Raw genomic sequence first — 13,285 nt, 5'->3', positions numbered from 1 at the left:
AAGATACTAATAATTTTTTTCCTTCCTCAATTAGCATACAATGTGACCATTTAAGCCTTTATTCGCTACAATATGATAGTATAACATTCTCTATGACCTACAACAAATGAATAATATAGCTAAGCCTACAACTACGTCCTACGTTTATGTTTTTCAACTAATCGGTATTCATATTCGGTTTCTCCGTATCGAACCGATTAGTATCGAAACCGATTTCGTCCTAAAATGAGAACCGATACTGAAACCGAATCTCCATCGGTACCAATTTTTAGTACCGATTTGATTTTGGTTTTTCTTTTTTCGCTCATCTCTACATATGACGAATTGGAAAGGGACCGGCCTTATAACTTATAACTACCAAGATTGAGGTTTACAAAGCCCTCAAATGGCCCAATCATAATATATTTGGGCTAGGAACATGACATGGCCCGTTATTGAAACTATTCTAACCCTAGCAAAACATGTAACCCTTTTCGCCTCACCAATTAACTAGTATTTAAAATCCAACATTCAGCCTCAACTTTAACGCATCATCATATCATAAACCCTAAATTTCAATCCTCATAAATCTCTTCAATTCCAACCTCTTCTTTTCCTCTCTTTGTGTATATGCCTGTGATGGGTGTTAAATATACTTTGAGTTTTCACCATGAAATCAACCTAATCTGAGGCACCAATATTATCTTGGTAAACCTCAAATTAATTCTTGTTACAAAGTTATTATATTTTTTATATATAGTTTTTCTTTGATATTTATAATAGATTGCAAATGATGATAAAAAGACAGGGACATCAGAACTTCTCTTTTGAAGTAATATAATGATTGACCAAGTCTATAATGGGAATCTCTTTGATGCAATTATAAAAATTTTATTATGTAATTTTTTCTTAATTTTAAAAGTTTTTTCATATCATGGACTTTTTCTGTGATTTTTTGCTAACAGTTGCCTATGATGGTTTATAAATATACTTTGAGTTTTTACACCATGAAAACAATTTAATCTGAGGCAACGTTACTATCATGTATTTAATCACTTTTTTTTTAATGAATTTTTTTTATTCTAGTCTAGTTTTTGAAATATTGTATCCTATATAAACTAGAAGGTTAATATTGGTTATGAAATTGTTGTTACAAATGATGATAGATCAGACAGGGACATCTGCATTCCATTGGAGTATGATGATTTGTCTGTGGGAATTGTTCTGATGTGAAATTGTTTTTAATCTCCAGTTTGTTTTCAAGTTACTTACTGATAGTTATTTTGTGAAGGGATTAGTTTCCTAGAATTATTTTTATCTAATGTCACTTGTCAGATTTTAATTGGTTTGAAATGAAATTCTTACATACAATAAACATTAGTTTACATACAATACACACAATTTTACTTATTTCTTACTATAAGCATTTGTTTAAAATTTTTTACATTTCAGTAAACTAATCCTTTTTGTGTATTACTAATATATTTAATATAGTTTTGCCAATGATGGATTTAAATTGCACGTATTATCAGAAAAAACATGATGATAATGCATATATTGTCACTACCTCTGAGGCAAACTATCATTTTGTTTACTAGGAAAGATAGGTATTTGTGTAAAATAGTTTGGACACGATAAGCTGTTTAATTTGAGTACCCAAGTGATATTTTTCAGGTCTTTATATTTGTTACTGCTAGTGTACCTCTTTTGATAAAAATGCTACTATTGTATGATTGTCTTTATGTTTAGTTCTTTATAAGTTGTGTGGGAAGCCTGATGATTGATTCAGAAGAACGGAGATTTGAATGATTGACTTTGTAGAAGCTAGACAAATCACATTTGTTTTGCTCCAAAGGAATTACTATGTAAAAGCTTTTCTACATTTGTAAATGAAGGCTTGTCATAGGGGTGTTTTCTAAATATTGACATGTTTTTGAATAGAAGATGCATTGTATTTTCAGTCAGAACCATTACAATATGGTATTGTGGAAGTTGTTTTTCCTTAAGGCTTTGATCCTCTCCTAGTCGTATTCTAATAGCTGTGGATTGGTTGCAAAACGGCCAGTCAACTCGGTCAGATTGCATCCATCAGATTAATGGGCAAAGTTTCTGGGCAAAGCTCTTGATATCCCAGTGAACCCTCAAAACATGGAGAAGTATACTACCCAATTCAAATAGGTTTAAATTCACCAGCGTACTTTTTCAACATTAAATGTAAAAATATTTTTTTTATGGAAAATGATTAATCAACTAAATTTATATCCTTAAATAGCAACTTAAACTTACATGTATATTTCACTAATTCTTCTTCATGTCAATTATTAGCATTAAATTTAGGTTGATTTATCATTTTTTTTAAAAATTATAGTACCCAATTCAAATAGTTTTAAATACTCTTCCGTACTTACAAAATGTTTCATTTTGTTAAATTTATTTTTCAAAATTGGCGATATCGTGTAAGGTACTTTTTTTTTGTAACAGCTGGACTTATATTGATAGTTTATTTTGTATAATGTATTTTTTTTTTTAAAGAGTTGATTACAATTTTGGTCCATGTAATCAATCTTTACTTTAGGTTTCATCCTTAATTTTCATTAATTACCCTTTTGGACTAAAAAAGTTTGTTTTGTTTACACATTTGGTCTAAACTACTAATGGACGTTAAATTACCCATCACGTGACTTGCACATGATGGGTATATTAGTCTTTTTGTTTCCTTGTGTATCAATAGGGAATAAACTCCTAATTTTCTAATTCAATAAGAATACTAATAAAGCTACGATTGTTGCAAAACTTTGACCAGCCAACCTATCTATATTGCTGTATAAAAATTATATACGAATTGACCAAATTACTCTTAAAGAGTTAAATCATCATCAAAATTTAATATTCAATTACGCCATTATTTTATTATATTAGAAAAAAATATCTCTACTAATTCTTTAAATCAAATACTTTTACCTACACCAATAGCATCGACGACTCGCCGTCGCATTGTGTGGTTACCATACTCGTATACACAACACATACCACGTATATAATAAAAGTCATGATACAACACTAAATATATAAATATTTTCTTAATCCTCTGAGGAAAACCTGAACGGATAAACAATAATTCAAGCCTTTTTGAAGCTCGAAAAAAGCCGGATCTATAGCAATAGATCTGGAAACACATATATGACATATAATTTCATTGCACCAATATCGATATACATCATCACCACCGCCGGTAATTACTACCATTTATGGTAACCACCATTGATGGTAACCGCCATCTCCGGTAACCAATACCACCATCGACAACCACCACCATCGTAACCACTACCACAATTACCAATGTTGCCACCACCATCTTTATATGTATCTCTAGATCTACACAATTTGTACAACCCAAGCCATCCCAACCATAGATTATTATGTTACAACAAAAGAATTATCCATGATACCCATAACTTTTAAGTTCTGTGTGTGAGTCCTATTTTTAAATATAAATCTCCTAGAAAAATTGTATAATGAAATGTTAGTACCTTTAGGCACCCACTGTTCGTGAATCTGCATTTTCATATCTGTACTTTCTGGTCTCACCACCCGTAAACTTGTTTTTCCGATATAATGATTTTCATTGTATTTATAATATGTATATGTACATATTTATATGGATAAAAATATATGTATTTGAAGTTTGTATGTTTTTTTTTTATTTCTTTCTGTTGTTGATATGAAGAAGAAAAAGGAAATTTATGTAGAAAGTGAGTGTTTTCACGAGAAGTTGAAATTTGGAGGGTAATTGATTTGAGAAGCTGTGATGGTTATAACTTATGACCATGTGTTTTAAATATTGTCATAAATCTATGTTGTGATTTCTGATGCATCACATGAACCCAGACCTTTCTAATCAAATATTTAGTAAATTTTAATCTATTTGATTCTTTATAATAGTGGATGATGAAGGAAAATCTGGAAAAAATATTATTGATGGTTTGTTGGTAATTAGGAAAGTTTGGAAATAGAAAACGAGCAAAAACTATTAGATTTTTGGTCCTTTTGTTAATGAAAAGAGTAATATACTCATCATGTGCAGGTCATGTGATGAGTGTTTTAACGTCAGTTTAGTGATTTGAATCAAAAGTGTAAATGAAGCAAACTTTTTTGGACTAAAATTATAATAAATGAAAGTTAGGGATGAAACCTGCAAGTAGAGGTTGACGACAGAGACAAAAATTTTTTTCTACCCTAGTCAATAGAAGGTTATATCAATGATAAGTTGGTGTAGTGGTTTGGAGTTCGCTGATTACTTATAGATCGTAGGTTCGAATTAGTAGTGGTTTTCTCCCAATTAGATATTTGAATTATGCATTTCTACTTCGAGAGAGTTCTGTAACGCGGACTCTGTTAAGACAACGTATACCAGATCTCTCGCTGTCGAATTACGACATGAAGTTTCAAGCGAAATTCACCTTTGAAAAAAAAATATAAATGTTTTAAAAATATTTATATACAAGTATCTAAAATAAACCTATCATTGACATGATACTTTTTAATTAAGACAATTACATTAACTATATCAACACAACACTTGAAGCCTCGCAACGTGGGGTCAAAATTTATTAGTATAATAATGACATTTTAACTTGAAAATATTGTTTATAATTTTTCATTATTCTATTATAAACCTTTCTATAGGTCTATTAACTAAAAAAACAATTCAATTCGTCAATCTACATAGCTATCTTGCTAGCTTGTAAAGCTGATTTAAGTATGACGGAAAACGAAGTAAGAAAGTATTGGTTTGTTTAACATCTTAATTAATTAGGAGCTCATTTAGTTTCATAAAGTACACATCTACTTCACTATTCATTGGTAACCCACACAACCGATAATTACCTATTTTTGTTGTCAATGAATAAGATTGATGGCGATTTTTGAAATTTCTCGGGTGTTTGAAGATAAATATAGTGACATATCAGTTTTCAAATGGTCTACATGGGTTACTAAGAGATGCTAAAATTTTTGTGGAGGGTTCAATGGATCGAATTCTGTTTTCGACGGCCCTGCTTAAAGCTAGAAATTGTTATATTCACATTTTGGATTGAAGGTTGTGTGATAGGGCGAAGGAAACCACTGAACATATTCTTAGCTCATGCGATTTGGCTTTGTTAACCTGGTGCATAGTCGGCGCATGGTGCAAGGTGAATCGGTTGTTCCTTTTTTTTACTAGGGATTTATTTGAAATCGATAAGCATGTAAGTTTAGAAAGGATTGCTAGAAGGATTTTAATTGTCTTTGTCACGTCTTGGTGCTCGTGGAAAGCTAGAAGCGAGAAGAGGTTTGATGATGGAATGATTGGTATAGAAAAGGTGTTACAAAACTTCAAGGCAGAGTTAATTATTTATGTTATAGAAGTAGATCGAGTTTTTGTTCTTTATCTTAGCAAGATTGGAATAGGTTCAAGTTTGTAAGTAGATAAATAAATAATGGTATTGTAACATCGTGGCCATTCCTATAGCACTACAAAATTTATTATTTGCACGCACTTTTTCAACGTACACTTTAAAAATACGTGAAATTTTATTATTTCGTTCACACTAAAAAGTGTGTACAAATAGTTTACGTTAAAAATCATGGAAAAAGTTACAAGTTTCACAATTAAAAGTGTGAAGAAAAACATTTACACAATAATATGTGTAAATATTATAATTGTACACACTTTTAAATGTATAAATCATTTTCTTCGCCGGTGACTTCTACGCACTGAAAAATCATTTCTTTGCAATTTATCTTTTCGCAAGTGCGTAAAAATCACTTGCGAAAAAATGAATTTCACACTTATAAGTGCATAAAGTATAAAATTTGCACACACTTTCGTGTGAACATTTTTTCTTCACATTTTTAAATGTGAATCTTGTAATTTTTTTCACACTTTTTAATGTAGATTATTTGTACACATTTTTAAATGCGAACGATTCAATAAAATTTCACGTATTTTTCGAAATCGTGGCGAATAAAATGTATAGAATAGACTAATTTTAGTTTAGGAGTTTGACGCTTTTGTCAATTAAAGTTTTTCTTCAAGAAAGAAAACTAGTGGCGAAGGCAATTGTATAGAAATCATTTTTGTTTTGCTAATCATAATTTTTAGGGCTAAGATTACGTAATAAGATGTTATATATCAAAGTAGCTACTTTACTAACATATAAAATACTATATTGTTAATAATTATAGCTTCAAAAACATGATTAACAAACTTCTTTAAAGTTGGGTTTTTAACTTTAAGGAACCTCTTTCATTGAAATAATGTCAACTTATCATCTATCTTTACCTTTATATAGATTTTTTTAAATGGTTATTTTATTGAACTCCTATCAATATATTTATTTATATTTATACAAAAATATGAAATTAGGTTAAGCCAACTCATTATCTTGACTTACTATGAAAAAAAATGATGAAGTTCCGCACATTGGGGAGTTGAAAGCCAATAAGGGGTTGCCACCCAAACATGTCACTTTCGATTCTACTTGATGAGAGGATAAGAAACCCTGTCCACGAATCCGGGTCAAATCTCACTTCTATCGATCAGTTCTAATTATAAGCCGCCACGAGTTTCAATTATGCATTTGTTAGGTCTTAATGATGTATCATCAACTATCATTCAATAAAGATACAAGAGTTTGCAAGAAGTAAAACTCTTATTTAATCATCATATAAGGTTGTAATCCATGTAATCCATTTCATGTAAATATAAGGTGAATATCTGAAGTTTAGTGAAGGACTTTTTGTTGGGTCTTCATCATGATAACGTTGTAGTTTATAATTTCCCAAAATTTGTTACATAATATTATTATATAGGTTTTATGTAAAATAAAACAAATATTAAAATAAAATATTAAAATAAAATCACCGTGTATCATAAAAATTATTGTACATCAATTGTTTCGTGAATCTTCGTACATTAATTTAACCATGATTTAGGAGTCAAGATCTTGTCTTATTTATTTTAGTTTAATACTTGTTTTACAATAACCAACATCTTGTTATATAATGTTATTTACCGCAAATTATAGTAGTTAGTTTATCAAGTTATAGTCATTAAACGCCACTCGTAATTCTGAATGCAAGACCTATAGCGAGGCAAGCCACCAAGGCCCCACCTCTTTGGACTACTATATAAAAACTCATTAAAAGATTTTGGTACACAAACAAATGTCATAATTTATCAATGAGCCTTGGTGTCATTGACATGTAAATTGACATGTATAATTAGATTACTTATAAATATGAGATAATATATAGGTAGGAGTGAAATAATAAGTGAATTATGTGATATGTTTTGACAACATGAATGTTGTCCACTCTTCAAGCAATTGCTGTAAAATACAGTATTTTCTACATTAGTTGTAATCAAAAAGCCATTACTCACAAGAATTGGATCATGGAAAGAGTAGTTATTAAGGGGCAAGGCGTAAGTTGAACTCACATAGGGACTAGTTTTTTAACAAAGTAGTAAACATTAGAGGTTAAAAGTTTAACTTTCATCATAATCATTATTTTTTAATCTATTAGTTTATTAAACTATATTAATAAATAAAATAAAGATATATGCATATACTGTTCACATATTACAGATAAAATAGGTCAAATACAAAATTATATAATCAAAAGCCTAACTTTGTATCGTATGTTACTATGTTTCAATCAAAATACATATTAAGAAAGAACACTTTGTGAAATTGTGAGGCTAGATCGAGTTAAATACATACTTATATACTCCGTATTAGACTATTAGTTTCTTTAGTGAGACCAAAGTTTTTGTTTGAATATTAGGAAAGTAGTCAACAAAGTATATATTCTTTCCGTTAATGGAAATGGCTATAATGTGCTGTCAAAGTTCAATATACAATCAGATCAGTCACGCAGAGTTTACGTGGTTATCTGATTCATTTTTCACATGTCACTAATTACGTCATTATTGTATGCAATACCAGCTCATCATTATATGTTTTATATAGGCGTTCATTAAACCGTCAGACCGTAAAAACCGGACCAAACCGGGATATTTGGATTGGTTTGATCGGATTAAGTTGCTAAAGTCTGGTCTAACGGTTTAAGTTGTGAAAAACTGGGTTCCTTGGTCCGGTTAGAATTTGAGCAAATAACAAACCGTTAAGACCGGACCGGACCAAAATATACGTGTATGTATTAATATATATATATATATATCATAATCTGCAACTGAGCATATCGAATATCACAACAAGCATTAATTTGGCATTTGGAGGTTTGTTTATAGTTACGCATTATGCCGTGTATAATTGGAGGAACGTTTATATTCAAGAAAGCTTCGCAATGGATATAATATAGAAACAAATTGGAAGGCATAATGGTGACCCTATTGCAATTCTTTTAAATGAGATATATATAACTTTAAGAGTCTCTCGAATATATAAAGTTCAGTTGTCTTAGAAACCGTCGAACTGACCAAACCGGACCGGCTTACGTGATTTGGTTTGGTCCGGTTAGACAATACACTTGGTCTAGTTTGGTTTGATACATGTAAAAACCGGATATGTCGGTTTGATTTGAGATTTAGTTAAAACCGGACCACGAACACCCCTAAATTGTTTTATACTAATAAAAATGGATATTAATTGTGCAATACAATTGCTTAGGCCCGTCCATTGGACGAGTAGTCTCAAGATATATAATAAATTATATAATACTTATGAAACAAAAAATGTATAACCAATATCACAACTGAATGAATACGAAAACTTGTAACACCCATCATTTAAAAATAAGGATTTCCAAAAACTTTCACCTAACGGTGTCAAAAAAAGTGGAACAAACATTTAAAAGTCCAAACCAATAAATTCAGTTTGGTTTATTCATTAAATGGTGTTACTTGTCATATTATAGAAACAAGTCTAAATGGAAATTCATCGGTTGTTCAACATTAAACAACCAATCACAAGTCATTACAAGTCTTTAAATACCAAAACATATATAATTCAATTGTCTAAAAGGAGCAGACACTATGGGTAAACTATAGTCATCTTCAAATGCTATCTACCCATGCCTCGCTCTTTATTCATCAACGATCATAAGCTTGCTAAACCTAAGGGAGCAACACATTTCAAGAAAACAAGTGTTAGCTAACGAATTAGCTAAGTAAGAATACACGAGGTTTAGAAAGCATTTGTCCAATTAAAACATTATATAGAAGATGTATTACATCATTAATACACATATCATCACATAATGACACATCTTTGCATTTATCATCTTTCATGTAGGATAGATCATCCTAAAAGTGCCTAATCATATTTAACATCTTCACATATCACATCTAAACATCTTTTAAGTGTAACTTAAGTCACACCCGACTAGATGGATTAACCTTACGGCTGTCCATCATTGTCGTTAAGGAATGACAAGCCAATCCAGGAGTAATCCGTATGTTCAATGACAAATGGGGCGGGTCAGACCTCCCGTATTACTCTTCACATCTTCGACCATGTTGCAAGGAGAGCCACCCGAGTAACCACATCTACGCACCCACCGGGCAAAGGCAAGTACGGGTTAAGCTTAACACTTTCATATCTAAATTACGAGATCGATTTCACATCTCATATGGTTTAGATGTTTACACTACCTAAACAATTAGCACATATAGATCTTTTACGTTTGGGCCCTTAAACGTGCACGTGACATGGCAACTTAAAGAGTCTAGTGAACTAGATGAGCAAGCCATACAAACATGCACAATATAATAAATCTCAAAACATCTTATATCATTTCGTATCATATCCTTTCATTTCATATTACATCATTTCATATCATAAGGACTGCATATCAAGCCTCAAAGGTCATTTGCATAGCCTATGTCACCTCCCGTGTATCACGACTACCCATAAGCGATCAAGATATCAAATGGAAATTTATTATATGAAAACCATCTTTTGTTGAACCCTCAGCGTGTCAAAGTAGTGTATCTTACCTTGATACAGTTTACCAACGAGTTAAGAGTATCTTATAGTGGTTGCTAAGTGCTCCCGACAACCTAGAACGAGTATAAGTTTGAAATATAAGCTAAACGAAGCATTTTGTGCAATCTGGGTATCAGGTGCGTTGCACCTCCCTAGTGGTGCGTCGCACCAATCAATTAAAAATACTCAGATCAGATACAGGTGCGTCGCACCAGCCCTTGGTGCGACGCATACCAGGCTTCTATTGAAAATCCAGTTTCCCAACCTGGGATGTGGTGCGTTGCACCACCCATTTGGTGCGTCGCACCTGGGGTGCCAACCAGCAATTCAATTTTTAAACTTGCTCTAAACGATTCCCATTCGCTCTCAAACCCTTAGCCCGACCTGGAGACATAAAATTGACCTCTTTGACAACACTTTTGATGGCTTTAATCCATCAATCAATCCTTTAATCCTTTACAACATAACTCAATCATTGAATCACCCGAAAAACATGAAATCGGTAAACGTTTAATCAATTAACCCAACTCAAAGCCCATGGCCTGGATTGAATACTCATCTATGACTCATAAGATCAGATTCCAAAGAGAATATTACCTATATTACCTGTAGATGACTTAGGGGATCCAAGATCTTGACAAAACTTGATTAAAACGGCACGAAACGGTTAAATCTAGAGGGAAGACTTGTTTGGAAGAGAGGGTGATCGACTGGGGGTTTTCACACATACAATGCAGAAGTTTTGTGAAGGGCTGCCTAATTGCTCACTAACCCTTGGCTATCAACCCATTATGTTACACTTAGAAGCCCTCAACTTCTAAACTTAGCTTTTCTAACATATCTTTCTACCGGGAGTCTTAACACACTAACAAGCACCTACTTACTTATCGTTACTTTCATTAAACATCACACTTACATAATCATATTAAGTACATACGCATTTAATCATATAATCACATATAAGGCACATGAACTTAATGAATCTAAGTTAACTAACGGAAAGTCAAATAGTCAAACACGAAAAGTTCAGGATGTTACAAAACTAAAGAAGAAACATATGAAAATTAACTCTATATAAATATGAGTTAATTACAGAAATCGTCCTTATCATCGACCTCTACTTGTAGCTTTCTTCCTTAAGTTTAATAAATTACAGTTTTAGACCAAAAAACTTTACCCCGTCAACGGTTTTAGTCCAAATTCCATATGGACGTTAAACTACCCATCACATGACTTGCATGTAATGGGTATATTAGTCTTTTCCTTCTCACATGGACCAAAACTGTAACTAACTCAATAAACTCCACCTAATCCTTTCTTTTTCCGGTCACTATCCACACTTCTCTTTCCATTAACAAGAAACCTCTACCTTTTTTTCCATATCCAAATCTTCATATTCATCATCAACAACAACAATAAAAACATAAATTTACACAGATCGTGGGCTTCACTTTGTATCAAACACAAAACCCAACATTCAAAATTTCTATGTATCAATCAATTTTCTATACAAATCTATATATACAACACAAAACTAAATCCCAAAATCCAAAATAAATGAAAACAACATGTTTATATATACATACATTACATATACTATGCACAATGTACCATTTGTAGTTTTCCCAGCACACATTGGCAAATCATTTTTTTCGTCAAAGGGTGGTGAATTGGTGATATAGCAACATCACTATGCACGACATGTAGGGTGTGTTGGTTGTAGCGGATCTAGGATGGTGGTGGTCGAATACAATGTCATGGTGGCAGTAGCAGATCTACGATGGTGTCTAGCCAGATCTTGTTGGTATGGATCGTGGTCGGATCTTTACTTTTTTATATTAGTGAGAAGTTTTTCTAGTACCATATCAATGGAAATTACATTTTTATTATTATTATTATTATTATTATTATTATTATTATTATTATTATTATTATTATTATTATAATTATTATTATTATTATTATCAATGAAAATAAATTCAAAATAAAAGAGTTGTTGTGAATCCAAATTGTTATGGAAGTAATCTTTTAACTTTCTCGTATACATTTTTTGTTTTTGATTTATGTGTTATGTTTAAAAAGGATGTAAAATTTTGTTGATGAATGATGCTTATGTATTCTATTTTGATGAAGAAGATGATGCTGGATGTGGGTTTGGGTGAAATTTCAAAAAACAAATATTTGTTTTTTTTATGGGGTTGGTTGAAATTATGAAAATGGATGATGCTTATTTTTATTAATGATGAAGACATGAAAAAAAATAAAAAAGATAGGTAACAAAAACTTTGGACCGAAAGTGTAATAAATGAAAGAAGAAAAATGACGAAAATATCCATCATGTGGCTGACATGTGAAATGGATGTTACTACCTAGGACTAAAAGTGTTGACGGAGCAAAGTTTTTTAGACTAAAACTGTAATTTATTAAACTCAGGGACGAAAGCTGCAAGTAAGGGTCGACGACAAGGACGATTTCTGTAATTAACTCTATAAATATTGATTACAGTAGTTTACCTTTTTTTTTTTCTTCCAATTTTAGTTAAATAAGTAGAGAAACAAAAAATATATGACCAATATCACAACTTAATCAATACGAAAGCTAAAGAAGAATCATATGAAAATTAACTCCATATAAATATTGATTCCAGTTTACCTTTTTTTTTCCAACTTTAGGTAAATAAAAAGAGAAACAAAAAGTGTAGAGAATATAGCTTCAAAAATACATACCAATTCATCAACAAAGTTGACCATTTCGAACGTTTTGATTTTCTTCGGGTTGTTTCACTCCGAAACAGTCCATACATGCACAACACAGAGTCGCAGATGATGGTTAACATGTATTGGTTTAAGATCTTAAAGATAAACTAATGTGGTCTTATTTTTTGTTGCTAAAAAAGAAGCCATAATGAACAACAAACTAAATTAAAAGATATAATAATAACAATAACATAAGAATTTAATGTTAAATAATAAAATAATAATCAAATATGAAAAAAGTATATAAATAAAAAAACCTTTTTGGTAGTTGATTGTAGCTTTTTTCTTTTTTTTTTTTGCCGTAGGTTTTTTATTATGGTTGAGAATATGTGAGAGTTTGTTTTTGTTTTTGTGGTATTTATATAGTTAATAATAATAAAGATTTTTTTATTAAAGGTCAACCATTATTTATTAAATAAATATTAAAAAAATAAAGGATTGATAAGGACAGAATATTAGGCTAATGATGGGGATTAGGGGTGCCAAGTGTACCCCCAACCTCCTCTCTTAGTTATATTATATATCGAGTGAGTGATTTTGTCGGTTTCATACTTCATATCT

The 13,285-nt window shown here is 31.2% G+C and overlaps 5 non-coding genes across 5 annotated transcripts; all 5 read left to right on the top strand.

Annotated features, from left to right (window-relative positions):
* Window positions 1-606: 606 nt before the first annotated feature.
* On the top strand, window positions 607-677 carry LOC122609596. The gene has a single exon (XR_006325347.1). It is a non-coding gene; the product is annotated as a small nucleolar RNA Z267 (small nucleolar RNA).
* Window positions 678-762: 85 nt separating this feature from the next.
* Window positions 763-860, top strand: LOC122609597. Its single transcript, XR_006325348.1, has one exon. It is a non-coding gene; the product is annotated as a small nucleolar RNA R44/J54/Z268 family (small nucleolar RNA).
* Window positions 861-941: 81 nt separating this feature from the next.
* On the top strand, window positions 942-1,014 carry LOC122609595. The gene has a single exon (XR_006325346.1). It is a non-coding gene; the product is annotated as a small nucleolar RNA Z267 (small nucleolar RNA).
* Window positions 1,015-1,128: 114 nt separating this feature from the next.
* On the top strand, window positions 1,129-1,213 carry LOC122609599. The gene has a single exon (XR_006325349.1). It is a non-coding gene; the product is annotated as a small nucleolar RNA R44/J54/Z268 family (small nucleolar RNA).
* Window positions 1,214-1,476: 263 nt separating this feature from the next.
* LOC122609610 lies at window positions 1,477-1,556 on the top strand. The gene has a single exon (XR_006325360.1). It is a non-coding gene; the product is annotated as a small nucleolar RNA snoR122 (small nucleolar RNA).
* Window positions 1,557-13,285: the final 11,729 nt, after the last annotated feature.

The sequence above is a fragment of the Erigeron canadensis genome, chromosome 7, assembly GCF_010389155.1.
Source record: "Erigeron canadensis isolate Cc75 chromosome 7, C_canadensis_v1, whole genome shotgun sequence".
In the NCBI taxonomy this organism is placed as follows: Eukaryota; Viridiplantae; Streptophyta; class Magnoliopsida; order Asterales; family Asteraceae; genus Erigeron; species Erigeron canadensis.
Note: the sequence above shows the minus strand (reverse complement) of the source record. Positions and strands in the feature narration are given on the sequence as shown.